Source organism: Ursus maritimus, unplaced genomic scaffold (assembly GCF_017311325.1).
Source record: "Ursus maritimus isolate PB19 unplaced genomic scaffold, ASM1731132v1 scaffold_31, whole genome shotgun sequence".
Classification (NCBI taxonomy): Eukaryota; Metazoa; Chordata; class Mammalia; order Carnivora; family Ursidae; genus Ursus; species Ursus maritimus.
The window spans coordinates 1,464,754-1,486,246 of NW_024425675.1; positions in this window are offsets into that span (position 1 = coordinate 1,464,754).

Consider the following 21,493-nt stretch of genomic DNA (forward strand, 5'->3'; position numbering starts at 1 on the left):
GATAAATAAATAAATAAATAAATAAATAAATAAATAAATAAATAAAATCTTAAAAAAAAAAAAAAAGAACAACTGTGATACAAGCTTGCTATGCCAGAACTACAGCAATGTTCCAATAGCACCAACTAGCAGTTTTCTATAAACCAAAAGGAAGCTTCAAGTAGCTTGTTTGTTTGTTTGTTTCAAGAAGGATGTTTTCATAATGGGCCTTATGTGTTTTCTACGTGTTCCTAGATGACATACAACTCTACTATTAGCCTCATTAGGCTATTAGCTCTACTAGTAGCTACTATTAAGTCTACTAAAGACCAATTAGACATATGAGCTTTTCAATAGAAATATCATGGTTTTGAATCCAAACTGTATTAAATTTATTTTACAGAGCCAAAGTCTGTGGATCAATACATATCAGTTATGAACTTGGGATTAGAAGGAATTGGAAAATGAATCAAGAAATTAATAAAAATAAGGCTACAAAAATATTGTAGAGGAAAACAAGAGGATATTCTTAAACTCTTAAGTATTAAATACTGCCTTTAGAAACAAGCTATACAGACTGTTCATGGTAGCCCCCGTGCAATGTGGGCAAAACTGTTCAGACAGGATGGCAATTTACAGATCATGGACTCTTGCCATCCATTCTATGGAAGCAGGATGTTGAAGACTTGCTGTCTTGCCTAAAAATCAAAGCCCAGTTGTAGTGGGGAGGGTGGCATTCTCATGGGTTTGCCACAGGTCAGTTATTAGAGCTGATTCATTACGCATCAGCTACCACAACTGAATATACTTAACTTCCTGGATTAAATCTTTGTATTTTTGTGTTTGTTTGTTTGTTTTATTGCCATGGATGTCATTCTCAATGCTTGTCTCTCCTGAGATTCCTACTGTATACTTCAGAGGGACATGGGTATCTTTGGAGAGGTAAATGTGGAAATTTTGCAGAGTTTTCTGGGGAATGAGTAATACATAAAACATTAATGACATAGCCACAATTAAGACAACAGCACTCTACCCTTACAACTACCTAAATAAACCATTTCAGAATCAGTAAGCTAAGATACCATGACTTTCATGAAATAATCATAAAAAACATATCATAAAAATATCTGCACATGACACCATAAAATCTTAATCTTTAGATGACTACATATATTTGACATTTAATAACAGAATAATTTCAGATGCTATAAAATTATCTAGATTTGTCAACTCAGTATAACCTAATAAGATTTGTAGTGATGGTATCGATGACATTTTGGAGGCAAATAAATAAGTTCATAAATAATTGTTATCAAATCTTCATCACAACAAATTAGAAATGTAAATGGCCCATAAAACTATGGTTTATATTAAGGAGTCCCTAAGTTCTGGTTCAGTTCATGAGAGACAAGTTAGTATTTGGGAACAGAAGGTGGAGGAAGATATAGAAGTTAGCTAATACACCCTAACAATAACAAGAGCCTTAAGAAACCAGCTGTGATGAAGGCTGGGAGGCTTGCTAAGGGGCTGGAATAATCCTAGGCCACCTCCAAAGATTACACCTGCTCTGAGAAAAATATTCAGGGACTTGGTTCCAGAATTGAGTGGATCCAAAATATTCATATCATTCAGATGGTCATGCCAGAAACTAAGGGGATCTCAGAATACCTGTAGAATAGGTTGGAAATATGGCATAGGTTTTATAGTGAAGTACAATTCACTCAGAAGTCTTTACTCCTAATGAATCTTAACATTAAACATCCAGCTAAATATCATATCCAAGGTCAATTGTAAACATTTATACGGTAGTTATAAAAGATTCTTAGAAAACAGATTTAAACAAATTTTTCCATAGAGTTGAGGCTCCATTTCTGGGGTCTCTATTTGGTTCCACTAACCTATGTGTCTGATTTTGTGCTAATACCATGCTGTCTTGATGATCACTGCTTTGTAATAGAGCATTACAGGCATTGTGGTGCCCCCAGCTTTGGTTTCCTTTTTCAACAATCCCCTGGCAATTCGGGGTCCTTTATAGTTACATACAAGCTTTAGGATTGTTTGTTCCAGCTCTGTGAAAAATGTTAATGGTATTTTGATAGGATTGCACTGAAAGTATAGATTGTTCTGGGCAGCATAAACATTTTAACATTTCCATGAGCAGGGAATGTTTTTCCATCTCTTTGTATCTTCCTCAATTTCTTTATAAGCATTCTGTAATTTCTAGAGTATAGATCCTTTACCTCTTTGGTTAGGTTTATTCCTAGGTATGTTATGGATTTCAGTGATATTCTAAATGGAATCAATTCCTTGATTTCACTTTCTTCAGTCATGTTGTTAGTGTATAGAAATGCCACTGATTTCTGCGCATTGATTTTGTATCCTGCCATGTTGCTGATTGCTATATGAGTTCTAGTAATTTGGGGATGGAGTCTTCAGGTTTTCCACATAAAGTATCAGTCATCTGAGAAGAGAGAGTTTGACTTCTTCTTTGCCAATTTGAATGCCTTTTATTTCTTTATGCTGTCTGATTGCTGATGCTAGGACCTCTAGTACTATGTTGAACAGAAGTGGTGAGAGTGGGCATCCCTGTCATGTTCCTGACCTTAAGGGAAAAGCTCTCAGTTTTTCCCCATTGAGAATGATATTCTCTGTGGGCTTTTCATAGATGGTTTTTATGATATTGAGGTATGTCCCTCTATCCTTGTATTTTGAAGAGTTTTAATCAGGAAAGAATGCTGTATTTTGTCAAATGCTTTTTCTGCATCAATTGAGAGGATCATATGGTGCTTGTCTCTTCTTTTGTTAATTTGATCTATCACATTGATTGATTTGTGAATGTTGAACCACATTTGCATCCCAGGAATAAACCCCTCCTGGTTGTGGTGAATAATTCTTTTAATAACCCCAGAAATGGACCCTCAACTCTATGGTCAACTAATCTCTGACAAATCAGGAAAGAATATCCAATGGAAAAAAGACAGTCTCTTCAATAAATGCTGCTGGGAAAATTGGACAGCCACATGCAAAAGAATGAAACTCAACCATTCTCTTACATCATACACAAAGATGAACTCAAAATGGATGAAAGACCTCAATATGAGACAGGAATCCATCAAAATCCTAGAGAAGAACATAGGCAGCAACCTCTTTGACATTGGCCACGTGACCTCTTTTAAGACGCATCTCTAAAGGTAAGGGAAGAAAAGCAAAAATGAACTTTTGGGACTCCATCAAGATAAAAAGCTTTTGCACAGCAAAGGAAACAGTCAACAAAACTAAGAGGCAACCCACGGAATGGGAGAAGGTATTTGTAAATGACATATCAGATAAAGGGCTGGTATCCAAAATCTATGAAGAACTTCTCAAGCTCAACATCCAAAATACAAATAATCCAGTCAATAAATGTGCAGAAGACATGAACAGACACTTCTCCAAAGAAGACATACAAATGGCATGAAAAAATGTTCATCACTAGCCATCAGGGAAATACAAATCAAAACCACAATGAGTTACCACTCTCCACCAGTTAGAATGGCAAAAATTAACAAGACAGGAAACAACAAGTGTTGATGAGGATGTGGAGAAAGGAGAACCCTCTTGCACTTTTGGTGGGCATGCAAGCTGGTACAGCTGCTCTGGAAAACAGTATAGATGTTTCTCAAAAAGTTAAAAATAGAACTACCTTATGACCCAGCAATTGTACTACTAGACATTTACCCCAAAGATACAGGTGTAGTGAAAAGATGGGGTACATGTTCCCCAATGTTCATAGCAGCAATGTCCAAGACAGCCAAACTGTGGAAGGAGCTGAGATGCCCTTCAATAGATGAATGGGTAAAGAAGATGTGGTTCATATATACAATGTAATATTACTCAGCCATCAGAAAGGATGAATACCATCAACATGGATGGAACTAGAGGGGATTATGTTAAGTGAAATAAGTCAAGCAGAGAAAGATAATTATGAAAGGGTTTCACTTATATGTGGAACATAAGGAATAGCGTGGAGGACCGCATGGAAAGGGAGGAAAAACTGAATGGGAAGAAATCAGAGAGGGAGACAAACCATGAGAGACTCTGGACTCTGGGAACCAAACTGAAGGTTACAGAAGGGAGGGGGGATGGGTTAGCTGGGTGATGGGTAGTAGGGAGGGCTTGTGTGGTGATGAGCAGTGGGTGTTATACACAACTAATGAATCATTGAACACTACATCAAAAACTAATGATGTACTAATTAAATATAATAATAAAAAATAAAACAAAAGAAAAAATAAACTAACTTGTCTTCTTTTATTATCTATTCAAAAAGAAAGCATCTAGTCTATAGGACGTGGTTGGATTCTTACTTATCAATAGTTCTGATGCATAAACAAAAGAGTTGATCCTGCTAGCCTCAGAAATGAAGTAGTATGAAAAGAATAGCGATTTTAAAGGGCATTTTTCTCATAGACTAAAGTTGGGTGTGCTTTGCCTTGAATCCCTTCCCATTACTTACAAGCTATGCCATCATGGGTAATTCATTTTATTTCTTGAGCTATAATTTTCTCATCTGAAAAGCAGATATGATGATATTTAACTTGCAGTAAAGACTAAATAGGATAATGTATGACATAATGCCTAAGAAATAACAGATAGCCAAGAATGTCCCATCATTATGTCTTCACATAATGGGGAGGGATATTATAAAATTGGGGAAGTAAGTTATATTTATATGTCAAAAAAGACTTCCATGTGTTTATTCAAAATATTCATAGAAGTCTAAGAAGATAATTTTTTAGAAATTAATTGAAAGCTGCCATAAGCTTAAACAGGAGATCTTTTAAATAAGAGAAAATTCAGCTTTGTAATAACATGGATTTATGTTACCATAAATAACTGAAATAAGCAGAAGAAACAATAAACATATGTGGGCTTATTTTAGAAAATGGAAATATAAATATTTGGTTAAATTTTGTTTTACTATTTTAAATGAAAATGTCACATTATCTCAGTAGTTAGTATGTTAATGAACATACCAACTATAAGAGACTCCTTCTAGGTTTTAATCATTACAACTAAAATTTTATTGTTCTTGATTATGTTACTGCCTTTTGTTTTATTCTACCACTGCCACAACTGTGATTAATTTAAATAACTTGTAGTAGCCATGGAAAATAACCTGAACATAGTATCTTAACAATTTCTTACAAAATTTTAAACAATCAAATATATTCAAAATTTCTATTCACTTTGTTGATTCTCATTCCCACATTTTAAAAATAGATCACTTCGTAGTTTAAATCCTCCCCATTCCCAGTAAGGCTACCCTTGCCCATAAGTAGTGTAAGAAGTCATCTCCTCTCTTACATAACGAGAAGACATTTCACATACAAAGATTTTGCTTCTTTGTCTGAAACTCTCTGCAAATGTTAAATTTCAGACACAATATTTAAGGCAGCTATGAAAGCTATAAGGTTACCTGAAAGGTATTACACATTAAACCATCATGGGCCCTTTGTGGCCAAAATATTGGACCTAAGGGAATGGATATGGAAAGGAAGGAAGGAAAACTTAGCATTGGGTGCTGTTGGAGGAATTCTTAAATCATGACACACCAAGTTCCTGAAAGGAAGAGCAGAGTAGCATGCAATGTGGCTGGAAGGTCCCCACGAAAACCCAGCCACGTCATAATTTAGTCTTGGGCCAAAACTGATCCCACTGATGTCATCCTTTCAGCGCACTTTTAATTTATACACCTGCTTCTTCTCAGGCAAGCGGAGGATGTGAGTGCGGCCTTTGCCTGCTTCCCTTTACCAACACTAATCTCACAGCTTGATGCTAAAGCTAACTCTTTGACTAGAACCATAAATCTTAACAGTTACTGTGGAGTTAATATCATTGGAAAAATAGAACCATTTAGCTGCAAGAAATCTATAACCTAGTTTGTGCTCAGCCTCTAGGCAATAAGAGCCCACTGACAATTCCAAGTAGTAGTGCCGACATTCTTCTTACAGAGCTTTAGGTAAGAAGTTTTAAAAACTTCTCTTTTCAGTATTTTACTACCTTATTGCCAGGAAAACATTCTTTTAAAAATCCTTCTGGTACAATTTAAGCCAATTTCCTTTTGTCTGGAGGTCAAGTGAAACCAGGTGAATTGCCTGAGAACGTATAAACTTCATAGGTTTATAGACTTTCATAGTGTTGGGAAGATCCTGAGAGATCATTTAGCTCATCCCCCTTATTTTTCATCTGGGGATTAAAATGTAGGAGTATAATTACTTGACCAAATCCACACAGTTAGCTAATCACAGGTCCCTATGAGCTTTAATCATATGCAATATAAATAATTCTAAATCATTAATCCCTGGACTTACAAGCCTTTCCCAGTAAAATAGATAAGCTTAAACAAAATGAGCAGGTTAGTCAAGAGTCAGACCACCTGGGTTCTAATGCTGGCTCTGCCACTTTATGTTGCTACTTTAGGCAAGGTTATTTCATTTGCCCTTTAATTTCCTCATCTGTAAGATGGCATCAATGACAACACTGGGCTTACAAAGCAGCGATGAGGAGGGGCACCCAGGTGGTGCAGTTGGTTAAGCATCCAACTCTTGGTTTTCAACTCAGGTTGTATTCTCAGGCTCCTGAGATTGGGGCCCAGTCAGGCTCTGTGCTCAGCGTGGAGTCTGCCTAGGACATTCTCTGCCCCTCCCCCCCTTATCTCTTTTTATCTCTCAAATAAATAAATAAATAAATAATCTTTAAAAAAGAGTTGTGATGATGATTAAATGATCCCTTGCACAATAATAATAGCTAACATGTTTTTATGTGTCTAGCACTATTCCAAGTGCTCTATGTATCTTAATTTAATTTCTCCAGTGAACCCTTTAGGTAAATATTATTTTCTCACTTTACAGATGACAAAATGAGGACCTTATAAAAGTGCCAGGCACAGGGGTGCCTGGGTGGCTCAGCCGTTAAGCGTCTGCCTTCAGCTCAGGTCATGATCACGGGGTCCTGGGATCAAGCCCCGCATCGGGCTCCCTGCTCGGCGGGAAGCCTGCTTCTCCCTCTCACACTCCCCCTGCTTGTGTTCCCTCTCTCACTGTCTCTCTCTGTCAAATAAATAAATAAAATCTTTTAAAAAAAAGTGCCAGGCACATAATGAATAATAAACTTCAGTTGCTGGCATCGTCACCATTATCACTATCCTTACTAGTTGGTGATTTACATGCGATTAGCCTTCGAAAGTTTTTTGGAGCAGACTGGTTTGCTACTATCGCACTTCCAACCTTGTGCAGTTGCCAAGCTCAGAAAATGTAAACATTAAACAAACAAACAAACAAAACTCACCTGAAAAAAAATCTGTGGCCCAAAGAAATCACAAACAGCATTCCAGAGCTAAATGAAAATGACACTGGCATTATTCATTCTTTGGAATTATCTCCATGTTGCTCCTTTTGATTACATGAATAATAAAAAGCACAGCCCAGCTGCTAGTGAAAATCACAAAATTTCAATGTTACTCTAGTATTAAGGTTCATGAAATATATGGCATTCACATGTATTTCTTTTTTCCTGAAATGCTCTGTGACTCCTGACAGCTCATTAACAGTCCATACAAGCCCAAGCTGGGATTGCATGAGCTGGTAACCAGCTGTTCTCACCTCTCAGAATGTAGCTGCCATAGGCATGGACTGGCCAGTCTGAAGGGAGGGTGTACAGAGAGAGAGGATGTTTAGTAAGACTTCCTAGCCTCCCCTGCTGGCTTTTATTTTGACATATGGGGTTGTAACCCAAAGAGCACAAGGATTAGAGATGTCATTTTATGTCAGTTGTAAGACAGAATACAACAAAAACTGAGAGCAGATATACCATCATTTGTCAGCAGTGACACTTCCAGAAGGGAAGATGCCATGGTCAAATCAAACAGGCGCCTTTTCAGATAGGGTTCTTCTTTGCCCACTCAAGCTGTCAGCAGTTCTTACCGGGGAATTTCACAAGCTGCAAAACTCAACTTCTTGCAAGAGAATGATTCTACTTCCCCACAAATGGGTAAATGCTGCTGTGAATGGGTGGGTGTAACTTGAGAAACTTCTGGAATCCCAGAAAAAGAAAGCCACCAACACAAATCCAGACCTGACATAATTGGTTTCCAAATAGTTACGCCTACCATTTGAAGGGTTCTGCTAGAACACAACAGCTAAATTTAATTTTTCAAAGTATGACCAATTCCAAAAAATCTACTTATATAAAGAGTAAACAATAGGGGGTGCCTGGGTAACTCAGTTGGTTAAGCTACCAACTCTTGATTTCAGCTCCAGTCATGATCTCAGGGTCCTGGGATAGAGCCCCACCTCAGTCTCTGCACTCATCGGGGAGTCTCCTCTAGGATTTCCCCCCTCTCCCTTTGCCCCTACTTCACCCCCCTCCCACCGCATGCTCTCTGTCTCTTTCTCTCACTCTTTCTCTCAAATAAATAAATAGACTTGAAAAAATAAAGATTAAACAATAAAAATGTGAATGATCAGCAGGGTACTAAAAAGAGGATTCTTCCACAGTACCTGAATTGGTTAGTAATAGATCTTCACATTTAAAGAACCCCCACTGTATGCCAGAGAAATTGCTTTGTATTTCATATTTGTTGTCTCATTCCATCCTTTTATTTTATTTTTTAAAAGAGTTTATTTATTTATTTATTTGACAGAGAGAGAGCACAAGCAGGTGGAGCTGCAGAGGGAGAGGGAGAAGCAGGCTTCCCACTGAGCGGGGAGTCCGATGTGGGGCTCGATCCCAGGACCCTGGGACCATGACCTGAGTCAAAGGCAGGCACTAACTAACTGAGCCACCCAGGCACCCCTCATTCTGTCCTTTTAAAAAAAAGATGAACATTAGCCTCAGAGAGCTGAAGTATGCTACCTACAATCACATAACAAGAAAGTGGCACAGCCAGAATTCAAACTTTCCTTGCTTGATTCTAAAGGTCACATTATCTCCTAAGGCTGAAGACGGTGTGGCTTCCCAACATTTTACTGTAGGTATAGAGAAACAGTAATTTAAGTGTTTGAAACTTAGAAATATTATGTCAAATGTACTTCCAAAAAATCTCCAACTTTTTAGTTCCAGCCAATATGAATATTTATTTGTTTCCTTGATATCTGGGAAAGCAAAAAATATTTATATGTAGTAGGGGTTTTGAAAAATTGGTGACTGACTTACATAGCTAATGCCAAAGTGGACATGTTGACAATTCTGACTTCTTAGAAAATGGGTGGAAGATCACAAATTGGACTTTTAAAAAGTTCTTACATTTAATGTCTTTTTTAAAATTTCTGAAGATAACACTGGTTTCCACAAACCAGGTCAACTTCATAATTGATCAACAAAATATGTATGGACTATGTTTAGTCTCACTTCTCACCACTTCTTACCACCCTTCATAATTGAAAACTACTGAAATTCCAAGGTTTGTGATTTTTATGTCATTCTTCACTTAATATCTTTAAAGTGATGTAATTTTTAAAATTCAGTTTCAAATGAGGACAGGATTGGCAGATAAAATTACAAGGTTTAAGTATATTATTAACACCGAGAAAGACCAGACCATCTGAATGGGCCCAAGTGAAACAGATGGTGTGGTTGCTGAGGCATCACAATAGGCTTGCAGCAGGAAAGGTGGGGCTATGACTCTGGCCACAATAGCACTCAAAAAGGCAAGGCATAGCTATACATCCAAGCTTATGTGAAATACAATTAATATTACTGTAAGGATGAAGGTGGGTAGAAACCTTGATGTCTCTTATGCAAACAAGAAAAAAAAAGTAAACTACCCTGAGCAATAACTCTATCAAATTGTCATTGTTAAAGTAAATTTAAAACAAATCATGCACATTTTGAAGGAAAATCAACAGATTATTTACAGCTAAGCCAAGGAGAGTTCTTAGTTAGAATTAAAAAAAAAAAGGTGTTTAGCCAAAACTAAAAAAAATTTAAATGCTTCAGGTTTGTTTGATGGTTAATTTTGGAGTCACTTTGAAACATGGTGCTTATGAAATAAGAAAGTTAAGTAAATTTCTATTTTTCAGATATGAAAAAATCTTTTGATAATAAGAGACAGCAAAACTAAAGAAAAAAATTACTTTACCAACACAATATTGATTAATAACACACTTTCAAGGTCCCTAAAATCAAAATTGAATTGGTTGAGAGACTTTCAGTTCTTGGGCAATTAATTCACATTATATTTTAGATTTTTCACTATATTTGTATTGATTTTATCTATGAAGATATGTTTTTCGAAAATGTAGTTTTTTCCTTTTTTTTAATTTACATTTTTAGCAAGAAACATATTTATGTGAGTTATTTGTCAATCTAGCACTATTCACTTGAAGAATACACAGATGTGTGCACAGGTAGGAAGCAATCTACAAGTGGTTAAAATGCATGAGTAATCATTTATATCAAGGCCATCAAAACCTCATTTTTACCAGTAATTTCTACACCACTCAGAAAGAACACCTGTCTCAAATAGTTTTATCTATGATATTACTCAGTATTCATTGAGGTGGTAAAAATAGTAAATATTCTTAAAATAATAAAAATACTGGTTTGAATATTTGTGCTTTAGAAAATCTGAATTAAAATGGAAATGAACTTTGGAAGCTTGCTCTCTTCTGGCTCAGTCAGGGGAGATGACTGACAGAATTCTTACATTCATATTTAATTATTATTTTTATTTGTGAAATACAGAGACAATAATAACATTAAAAAAAGATAATATCCTGAAAAATATATTTGTTGACCTAGAGTTGGCTTGTTTACCAGATGTATTTTTAAGGCTGAATACCCTAAGTGAAAGCAAAGCTACATGTTTCAATGGCCTATGAAGATTGCTTAGTAAGGAAGGTAAGTTGGATGAAGAAATTTTGACCTTGGAGATTATGAATCATTGGAGACTCTTGATTTGATGCATGTCAAAGCATCTGTGGTAAAATAAAAATTTAAAGCCATCTTCCATTAATAAAAAGACTGTGATTGAGTGTTTTGCATTCACAGTAATAGAATCTGATCAACATATCAGAGACCCTTACAGTAGAGACCTCTGTATTTGGCTGTAACAAAGTGACATAAGAGATACGATTAATGAATTTTCCCAGCAATCACCTGAAACCAAGAAGCACAAAACTCAAATAACCTCAAGGCAACATAAATTAGTGAGCCCGAGGAGGTAAGAGAGAATACCTGTCTAAAGGTAGTTATCTTCTTTTCATGGGGATGGGTCCAAATTTTATTCTCAAGTCACCAGTATGTGACTACTGCACTCTAATATGTCCCTTGTCTGGCAGAATTTTAGGCATCTCTTCTTAGTCATTATTCTGACTTCACTTAGTATCAGAAAGTGCCATTTGTATACCTATTATGTGAATCAGGACCCTTGAAACATGTGATGCCAAAATGGGAGCAATTGGTCTGAACATTGATCTTGTTACTCAAAATTTGCTCTCTGTAATAAGTATAATTTTCTAAATTGCAAATGAAATTTGCATCAAAATGTATTATCTCTTAAACAATAGCATTTAAATTAATTTTAATTCAAATCATACATTGTTCATCCATTATCCAATAAGTGAATTATTTTTATTTTATTTTTATTTTTTTATTTTTAAATTTTTTATTATGTTATGTTAGTCACCATACAGTACATCTTTAGTTTTTGATGTAGTGTTCCATGATTCATTGTTTGCGTATAATACCCAGTGCTCCGTGCAATATGTGCCCTCCTTAATACCCATCACAGGTCTATCCCAATCCCCCACCCCACCCCCTCTAAAGCCCTCAGTTTGTTTCCCAGAGTCCACAGTCTCTCATGGTTCATTCCCCCTTCTGTTTATCCCCCCCTTCATTCTTCCCTTCCTTCTCCTACCAATCTCCCTGCTACTTCTTATATTCCATAAATGAGTGAAACCATATGATAATTGTCTTTCTCTGCTTGACTTATTTCACTTAGCATAATCTCCTCCAGTCCCGTTCATGTTGCTGCAAATGTTGTGTAATCATTCTCTCTGATGGCTGAGTAATATTCCATTGTATATATGGATCACACCTTCTTAATCCATTCGTGTGTTGAAGGGCATCTTGGCTCCTTCCACAATTTAGCTATTGTGGACAATGCTGCTATGAGCATTGGGGTGTATATGGCCCTTCTCTTCATTATGTCTGTATCTTGGGGGTAAATACCCAGTAGTACAATTGCTGGATCATAGGGTAGCTCAATTTTTAACTTTTTAGGGACCTCCACATTGTTTTCCAAAGTGGCTGAACCAACTTGCATTCCCACCAACACTGTAAGAGAGTTCCCCTTTCTCCACATCCTCTCCAACATTTGTTGTTTCCTGCCTTGTCAATTTTTGCCATTCTAACTGGCGTAAGATGGTATCTCAAGGTGGTTTTCATTTGAATTTCCCTGATGGCTAATGATTTTGAACCTTTTTTCATGTGTCTGTGAGCCATGTCTTCGTTGGAAAAGTGTCTGTTCATATCCTCTGCCCATTTTTTGATTTGATTATTTGTTTCTTGTATATTGAGTTTGAGAAGTTCTTTGTAGATCTTGGATACCAGTCTTTTATCTGTAGTGTCATTTGCAAATATCTCCTCCCATTCCATGGGCTGCCTCTTAGTTTTTTTGACTCTTTCCTTGGCTGTGCAGAAGCTTTGTATCTGGATGAAGTCCCACAAGTTCATTTTTTCTTTTGTTTCTCCTGCCTTTGGAGATGTGTCATGAAAAAAGTTGCTGTAGTTGATGTCAAAGAGGTTACAGCCTACGTTCTCCTCTATGATTTTGATGGATTCCTGTCTCACGTTGAGGTCCTTCATCTGTTTGGAGTTTATCTTTGTGTATGGTGTGAGAGACTAGTCAAGTTTCATTCTTTTGCATGTAGCTGTCCAATTTTCCCAGCACCATTTATTGAAGAGACCGTGTTTTTTCCACTGGATGTTTTTTCCTGCTTTGTCAAAGATTAGTTGCCCATAGAGCTGAGAGTCCATTTCTGGGGTCTCTATTCTGTTCCTCCATTAAGTGAATTTAGTTTTGTTTTAATTTGTCTTCAGAAGGTAAACGATATTAAACATTAAATACAATGTAAATGAATCCTGTAATAAAACCTCGTGCCACTTCTTTCAAAGAATAATTCGAAGTATACTTAGTGTCATTGAGTCAATAATTAAAATAATTTTTCAGGGCACCTAGGTGGCTTAGTCGGTTAAGCATCTGCTTTCAGCTCAAGTCATGGAGCCCCACTGAGCAGGGAGCATGCTTCTCCTTCTCCCTCTGTTTCTTCCCTACTTGTGCTCTCTCTCCCCACCTCTCTCTCTGTCAAATAAAGGAATAAAATCTTTTTTTAAAAAGTAAATAAATTTTAAAAAGAAAAGAACTTTTCATTTGGGCCCCCAATTTTTTTTGATAGACTGCCACCAGAAAATGGCTTAGAGTCTAGAATCCGTATTGAAAGATTTCCTGATATGTATTTTACACAATTTAATCTTACCTCACTTCACCTTTTAAAAACATAGACATATCTGGGGGTTTTTGGGCTCCCTGTTCAGTGGGGAGTCTGCTTCTCCCTCTCCCTTTGCTTCTCCCCCCACTCATGTGCTCTCTCTCTCAAATAAATAAATAAAATCTTAAATAAATAAATAAATAAATAAAAACATAGACATATCTGGAATCCAATTATGAATATGTCTTTTTCAGTTACCAATTTTCTTTCTGTATTTTATACCTTCATGGGTAAACTAACATCAACTTTTAAATATGATCATAATTCCATTCAACATAAAGGTCTCAATTGTTTGTTTGTTTGTTTTTTGCCTTACTTGAACTTCACTGGCTTCATTTGATTAAAAGAATTTCCACTTTGAGTACTGTGTGTGTGTGTGTGTGTGTGTGTGTGTATGCTTGTGTGTGTGTGTGTCGTGCATATGTGCTTTCAGTATTTTATGGGGCTGTCTGGCTGGCTCAGTCAGTGGAGTACATACATGGCTCTTGATATCAGGGTTGTGAGTTCAAGACCCATGTTGGGTGTAGAGGTTACTTAAAAATCTTTTAAAAATCTTAAAAAAAAAAGTAATTATTCAGTTATAAGTATGTGTTGTGTGGTGGACTCCGTGATGTACCACCCAGATCCCCCTTCAGCTATAAAAGATATAATAATTTTTAAGCCACTGGGAGAGCTGCCAACACATAGCCCTCAGCTATCAGCCCCCTTTGGAGTTTGCCTCAGTTGCAGAAAGCCATCTTACCTAAGGTCACATCCCCATTCCTGTGACAGCCTAAATCCAATGACGGATTGATATGGGTATAAAGTCCCAGTCCTCTCTTTCCAACTGCAGACAGCTCTGACAGTTCACTGCATTAGCAGAAGTTCGATTGAGATTTCACTGCAGCTCAGTTTCTCCCTCTGTTCCATCTGCTTCTATTGTTTCCCTTTTGCAGGTGTTGATCCCAAGAATACCCTGTAATAAATGTACTACGTTCCAATTTCTTTCTGCTTCCCTTGAAACTTATCCAGCAGAAAAGTAGAAGATGGTCTTACTACAGGTAAGTTCCATTAAAAGCAGAATGTAAAGAAATTGAAAGGATGATTAAAGTCTACTTTTTAAATAATATTTTTGCAATGCAAGGATAATAAGAGATATAATTTAAAAAGGTGAGGAGAGAATTCCTTGTTTTTATATATTTATTTGAGAGGAACTTAACATTTCATGAAACAGACATACAAAGGAATATGTCCTTTAAGAAACACCCAAAAATACTGGGGGAAAAATTTAAACATCTACTTACATGACAGTCAAACAAGAAAGTAAAGAGAATTTTCAGAGAGTAAAAACACTGAAAATATTAAAACTTCAGAGAAGTAGTAAAGTCAAAGCCAACAGCCATTCTGGGGGCATCGGCCAACCCCTGATGGCTCCTAGACTTTTTGGTTTTAATCGGTTTGAAGTGCGGAAAGGAAAGAAAATGTAGGACCCACTCAAGGTGGGAAATTTTTTCAAAACTACCACCCCAAACTGGGACCACCAAAAAAGACTCTCATAATCCAAATGGAGCCCAGAAAAGAGAACAGCCAGACAGATTCTCCCCACAGAGAGCAACGACCTTGGGTTTCATGTGTGGAAGAGGAGGTGTAATGTCTTCTCAATATTTTCCAATCAAATTCGCTCTCATACAGATTTGAGGCCAGATTTTACACTACACCTATAGCCCCCAACCCCCCAAAAAAACTCAAGCTAAGAATGTAATATAAAAGCTATTCATAGAGTACCTGGCTAAAGCCACCCTAAATCTTTTAAACACCTTAGCCCAGTCCATAAAGTCTTATAAATAAAATTGAGATGATTGAACGCAATAAAAAAATCATTTAAAAAACTCATTAAAAATACTATGAAAAATAATCAGTAGAAACAGAAGATAGAACTATTTAAGAAATCCTACAGATCCTTTAATGATCAGATATTAAATATAAACAAAGTATGCTTAATACATTTAAAAAGTAATGTTGAAGGTGTGGCCAAATATTGAAGGAAAATCAAAAAGGGTAAGACAGGTCTGGAAGTCTACAAATGAGACAGAAATTTTAGAAAACACATAATACTTAAAAATTGGAAACCAGTAGATTGCTTAAAAAGCAAGTCAGAGAACATTTAATAAATTAGGATTCAAATGAGGGGTTCCTGTGTGGCTCAGTCAGCTAAGCATAAGACTCTTGGTTTTAGTTCAGGTCATGATCTCAAGAGAGTGAGATTAAGCCCCCACTGGGCTCAGTGTTGAGCGTGGAGCCTGCTTGAGATTCTCTCTCCCTATCTCTCTGCCCCTCTCCCATTCACACACACTCTCTCTCAAATAAATAATTAAAAAAAAAAGATTTGAATGAATAAACCGAAAGTTAAGTAAGACAAATAATTTTATGATTAAGGAAAAAGGAAAATCTTTTGAAGAGAATAACATTTTTCAGACAAATATTGGCAGATTTTCTGAAACACAGATTTTCACTAAAGGAAATTCTAAAGGCTATTCTCTAGAAAGAAAAATCTAGACCAGAAATCCACTCAAACAATGGTTGTATAGACAACAATAATAATGGTAACAATAATACATTTTATAGAATTTAATAAACAAGGTGGAGTTTAAAATATTGCATTAAAGTATACAAAGTGGAGGGTGGCTGGGTGGCTCAGTTGGTTAAGTAGAGTCCTGGGATCAAGTCCCACATCTGGCTCCCTGCTCAGTGGGGAGCCTGCTTCTTCTTCTCCCTCTGCCTGCTGCTCCCCCTGCTTGTGCTCTCTCTCTCTCTCTCTACTTCTCTCTGTCAAATAAATAAATAAAATCTTTAAAAATAAATAAAGAATATATAGGGAAAGAAATTCATCACAATTTTGGCATGATAAGATCTTGAATTTTTCAGAGTTGGTAAAAATACTGATTAGCATTAGACATTATTAAGCTATGTTTAATTTTATTATGCTTAACTTTTTCAGGTAACAATTAAAATATAAAAATAGAAGGGGAAAATAGAATGACAAAAAACAAGTAATTTTGAACAGTAGAAGAAAAGTGAAACCTAAAAAAAGTGAGACATATAGAAATAAAAAATAATATGGTATAAGTAAATCTAAATATTCAAATAATAATAGAATATATAAATAATCTCCACTTAAAATACAAAAATCATTTCATTATAAAAAAAACTGTTTCAAAATGTTGAAAGGAAATTACACAAAAAGATACAGCAGGTAAATAGTATTCTCTCAAAAAAATTTGTTGGTGAAGCATATTACCAGACTTCAAGAAACAACTATAACTAGAGACAACTATAGAGTCTCTAGATAACAGTGAAAAATTCAGTAGACCAGGAAAATGATATTAAACTAAACTTTAAAATAGATACAGCAAAAATTGACAAAATTATAATGGGAAATCCCATCATAGTGGAATGTGTTAAAACTCTCCCAGAGTATTACATTTGGTAGATGTTAGAAAATTTGAGCAACATGATTCAGAAACTTGATCTAATAGGCAGTTATAGGATATTATATGGAATGATTGAAGAATATTTTTCAAAACTCTTAAAAATTAAGAAACATTGAAAGACACTATGCCATTAGGCAAGTGTAAAAAATTTCAAAAAAATCTTGTATCAGGAAGAACACATTCTCTAATTCTTACACGAGTAAGTTAGAAAAACAACTTTCAAATCCCATAAATTGGAAATGTGTAAAATGTACTTTTGAATAGCTCATAGATAAAAATATATATAGAATAGAAATTTAACATTCCAAACTAAATGGTAAAAATATTGAATTTGAATACTTGTGGGATCCTGCTAAAAGAGTTAATGGTGATTTTAAAAGCAAGAGGAAGTAAGAAAATAATAAACAAGAGCAGAAGTTAATAAAATAGATAGAAAATTAATTCTTCAAAAAGAATACTAACCTTGAAAAACCCCTGACAAGATTGATTGAGGAAAAAAAAGATACAAACAATATTGAGAACTAAAAAGAGGACATTTTCAGTCAGGCAGGAGAGACAGTCTTCAAGAGAATATTAGGAATATCTTGATGCAAATAAATTTAAAATCTTAGGTTAAATGAAGAAATGCCTACAAACATGTAAATTACTTAAACTACCTCAAAATGAAGTAGGAAACCTCACCTGCTACATCCATTTTGAAAACTGGATTCACACTTCAAAATATCCTTACAAAGAAATCACTAGGATCAGATATTTTTAGAGATGTATTCAGTTACATATTCACAGAAAAAAAATTTTTTTCAGAGAAAAGAAAAAGAAAAGAAAGAAAGAGAACCCTCCCTATTTGCCAAAATCAATACAATTTTGTTACCAAATCTAGACAAAAGCATGAGATAAAAAATAATTCCAGGCCAATTTCATTCAAAAACATAAATGCAGAAATCTAAGTAAAATAAAAGAAAACAAATGTAAGATAATATATTAAGACCACATGACCTCATTGAGTTTACCTTAAGAACACAAGAGTGGTTCAACTTAAGGAATCCTATTAATTAAATCCACTATCAAAATAAAGTAGAAAAATAGGATTACCTCAATAGATGCAAAACAAATATTGAATAAAATTTAATACCTATTCACAATAAAACAAAACACTAAATAGAAGGAATCTTCCTTATCTGAAAACATTCTCTTCAAAATCAGGAGCAAGACTAAAATGCCCACTATTACCATTTCTATTCAGCATTATCCTGGATATCTTAGCTTTCAATATTGGATAAAATAATAATAATAATAATAATAATAATAGTAATACCTTAATATATAAGGATTGCCAAGAAAGGAACAAACATTTCTTATTTGAGGATATGATTGCCTACATGAAAAACTCCAAAGAACCTACAGATAAATTATGTAAATTAATAAGATACCTTAGGAAGCTTTTTGAATATAGAATTAATATCCAAAGTTAGTTGCATTTTTATACACTTAACAGAAAATGCAAGTAGTTAAAAGTATCATTAGTCATGGATAAAGACTGGTCAATCACAGACCTGTACCCCTGAAACAAATAATACATGTTAATTTTTTTAAAAAGACCAAAAAATAAACACCATTAGTCTTCTTTATAGTAACAAAAAAGAAAGAAAAAGTTACCTAGTGTGGCAGTATTACAATATGGCTGCAAAATGCTTTGATACTCTTTTCATTACATGAGAGAGCTTGTGACTGTTTCTGTCAATGGAGTACAGCAAAAGTGATGCTATGTGTCTTCCAAGACTAGGTGGCAAAAATTTGTATAGCTTTTACCTTGTTCTCATAGAACACCTGCCCTTACAAAAAAAAAAAAAAGAAAAAAGGAACACCTGCTCCTACTACATTTGCTTATGGGACAATCTCTTTGGAACAAAGCCAACACATTGTAAGAAGATCAATTTGCACTGAGATACCAAATAGAGAGTTCATAAAACCTCTGTTTTGTAATTCCAGTTGAACATCTAGCCAACTGTTAGGATCTTCTGCCAGCCATGCAAGTAAACCATCTATTTTGTTTGTTTCGACAATGAATTTCTTTGTTGTTGTTGTTGTTGTTTTGTGGCTGTTCATTTGTTTAACCTAGTTTGAAATGGGTTATAGGATATATAGCTTTAGACACTGTTGGATATGGGTGCTCAAGGATGTTGTCAGGGCTCTGGCTATCTTGACATGTCTGGATTCTGCTTCTCACTGGATGCTTGCATTATTCTCAGATAAGCTCTTTCTAGGTGGTGAGAAAAAATGGCTGCTAGCATCCCCAGTCTTTATCCTAATGACTCATGATATAGCCAATAATTCTTAAAATAGGCAGTAAAAGATAGGTAGATTGATTTCTATTCAGGAGTCTTGTACATGTTTAATAAACATCAAACAATCCACAATTCTGCACAGTTGAGCCTTCAGGACACACCAGCCCCACCCCAATCACAATTTGATGATCTTATTAATGCTGTATGAGAGAACCCAAATAAGAATCAGTCCTTTGAACCCTCCCAATCCATAGAACTATAATAATGATAACAAATTGTTTTAATCCACTAGCTTTGGTGTACTTTGTTATACAGAAACTATAATAAAATACATATCAATAAATATAATAAAAATTGGGTAAGATCTTTATGGAGAAATTTCAAACTAAAAAACACTAAAGAAGCTCTCAATAAAAGGAGATAGATACAATGAATTTTGGATGGGAAAACTTACTATAATAAAGATGCCACTTCTATACAAATTGTTTCTTAGATTGAATAAAAGTCCAAAAGGCAATTTCTATGTATATGTATAGATATCTATATCTATCAATAGATGATAGATAGATGATGATGATAGATAGATAGATAGATAGATAGATAGATAGATAGATAGATAGATGGTAGATTCTAAAATGCATAAAAAAGAAAAGGCCCAAAAGAGCCAAGACAACTGAAAAACAAAGGGGAGGGGGAATGAAGAAGACAAAGGAGGAGAAGGAGGAAGAAGAGGGGGAGAAGAAGGAGGAGGTATGGGAAAGGAGAAGGAAGAGAGGGAGGAGGGAAATGTGGAGGGAGGGAGAGAAGAAAGAGGAGGAAAAACTTGAGATGCCATGCATGTCAGATATCGAGAAATAGAATTAAGCTACAATAATTAATATAGTATTAGTTTAGGGGTAGGCAAATAGACCAATGGAAGAGAATAGAGAGCTTGAAAGCAAATCCATGCATATAAGAAAAGTTGACATAGAATATCTGTGGCATTATAGGTCAGTGGAGAAAGAATAAATTATTCAACAAATAATACTTGGGTATATGTTCATACACATGAAAACAAAACACACAAAAACCACTTAACATAAAAATCAGTTCTAGAGGGATTAAGGCTTCATGTGAAAGTCAAATTATTAAAACATTTAGAAGAAAATATACTCCTTAATACTTCATAGTAAATAAAGATTTCTTAAATACAAAAAGAAAAGAGTAAAATATAAAGAAAAACTTTAACATATTTGACTACATTTAAATCTGTTGATCAAAGAGAAGTTAAAAAAAAGCCATAAATTGAAAGATGATACTTGTAGCACATATTATTGAAAAAACGTTAGTGATTATAATTACAAAGAATTCCCATAAATTAAGGAGTGGCAAGAGAATGGCAAATTACATAAGGAGACACTTGCAGAAGGGGAAATATATTTAGCCAAAAGTCACTAGTAATAAAAATGATGCAGATTGAACCATAGTAAGACACTGTTTTCCTCACCATCAAATTTTTAAAAATCAAGAGGTTTGATCATATCAAGAGTTACTGAGGCCATGGAAAGTAATTTGGAATGTATTTTAGCATTGCCAAGTAAAACTTAAGATATGTATACTTTTAATCTAATAATTCCATTCTGGAGAAAATGAACAGATGATAGATAATAATAATGATTAATAATAATAATAATAGATGTTACAGATGATGATAAAGATAGATAAATGATAGACAGAAGATATTCCATAAGAAACTTTTCTGCATAAGCATGAAAACCTGGAAATGTACAAAATTGTCATATAAATGCTATCTGTAAAACAAAAAAACTGAACATAACTCAAATGTTTATTGGCAGAGGAAGAGATGAATTATACACACACACAGGCACAGAATATCTCAGAACATTGAAGTGATTTAATCACTGCTGTGTTCATCAACATGAATAAATTTTTAGGCAAAACAGTGAGGGAAAAGACATAAAATGAAAAGACACATGGAAGAATATGTATATGTTATTCCTTTTCTATAAAGGTCAAAAACATGTTGGGGTACCTGGGTGGCTCAGTCATTAAGCGTCTGCCTTCTGCTCTGGTCCTGATCCCAGGGTCCTGGGATCGAGCCCCGCATCGGGCTCCCTGCTCAGCGGAAAGCCTGCTTCTCCCTCTCCCACTTCCCCTGCTTGTGTTCCCTTTCTCACTGTGTCCCTCTCTGTCAAATAAATAAAATCTTTGTAAAAAAAGTCAAAAA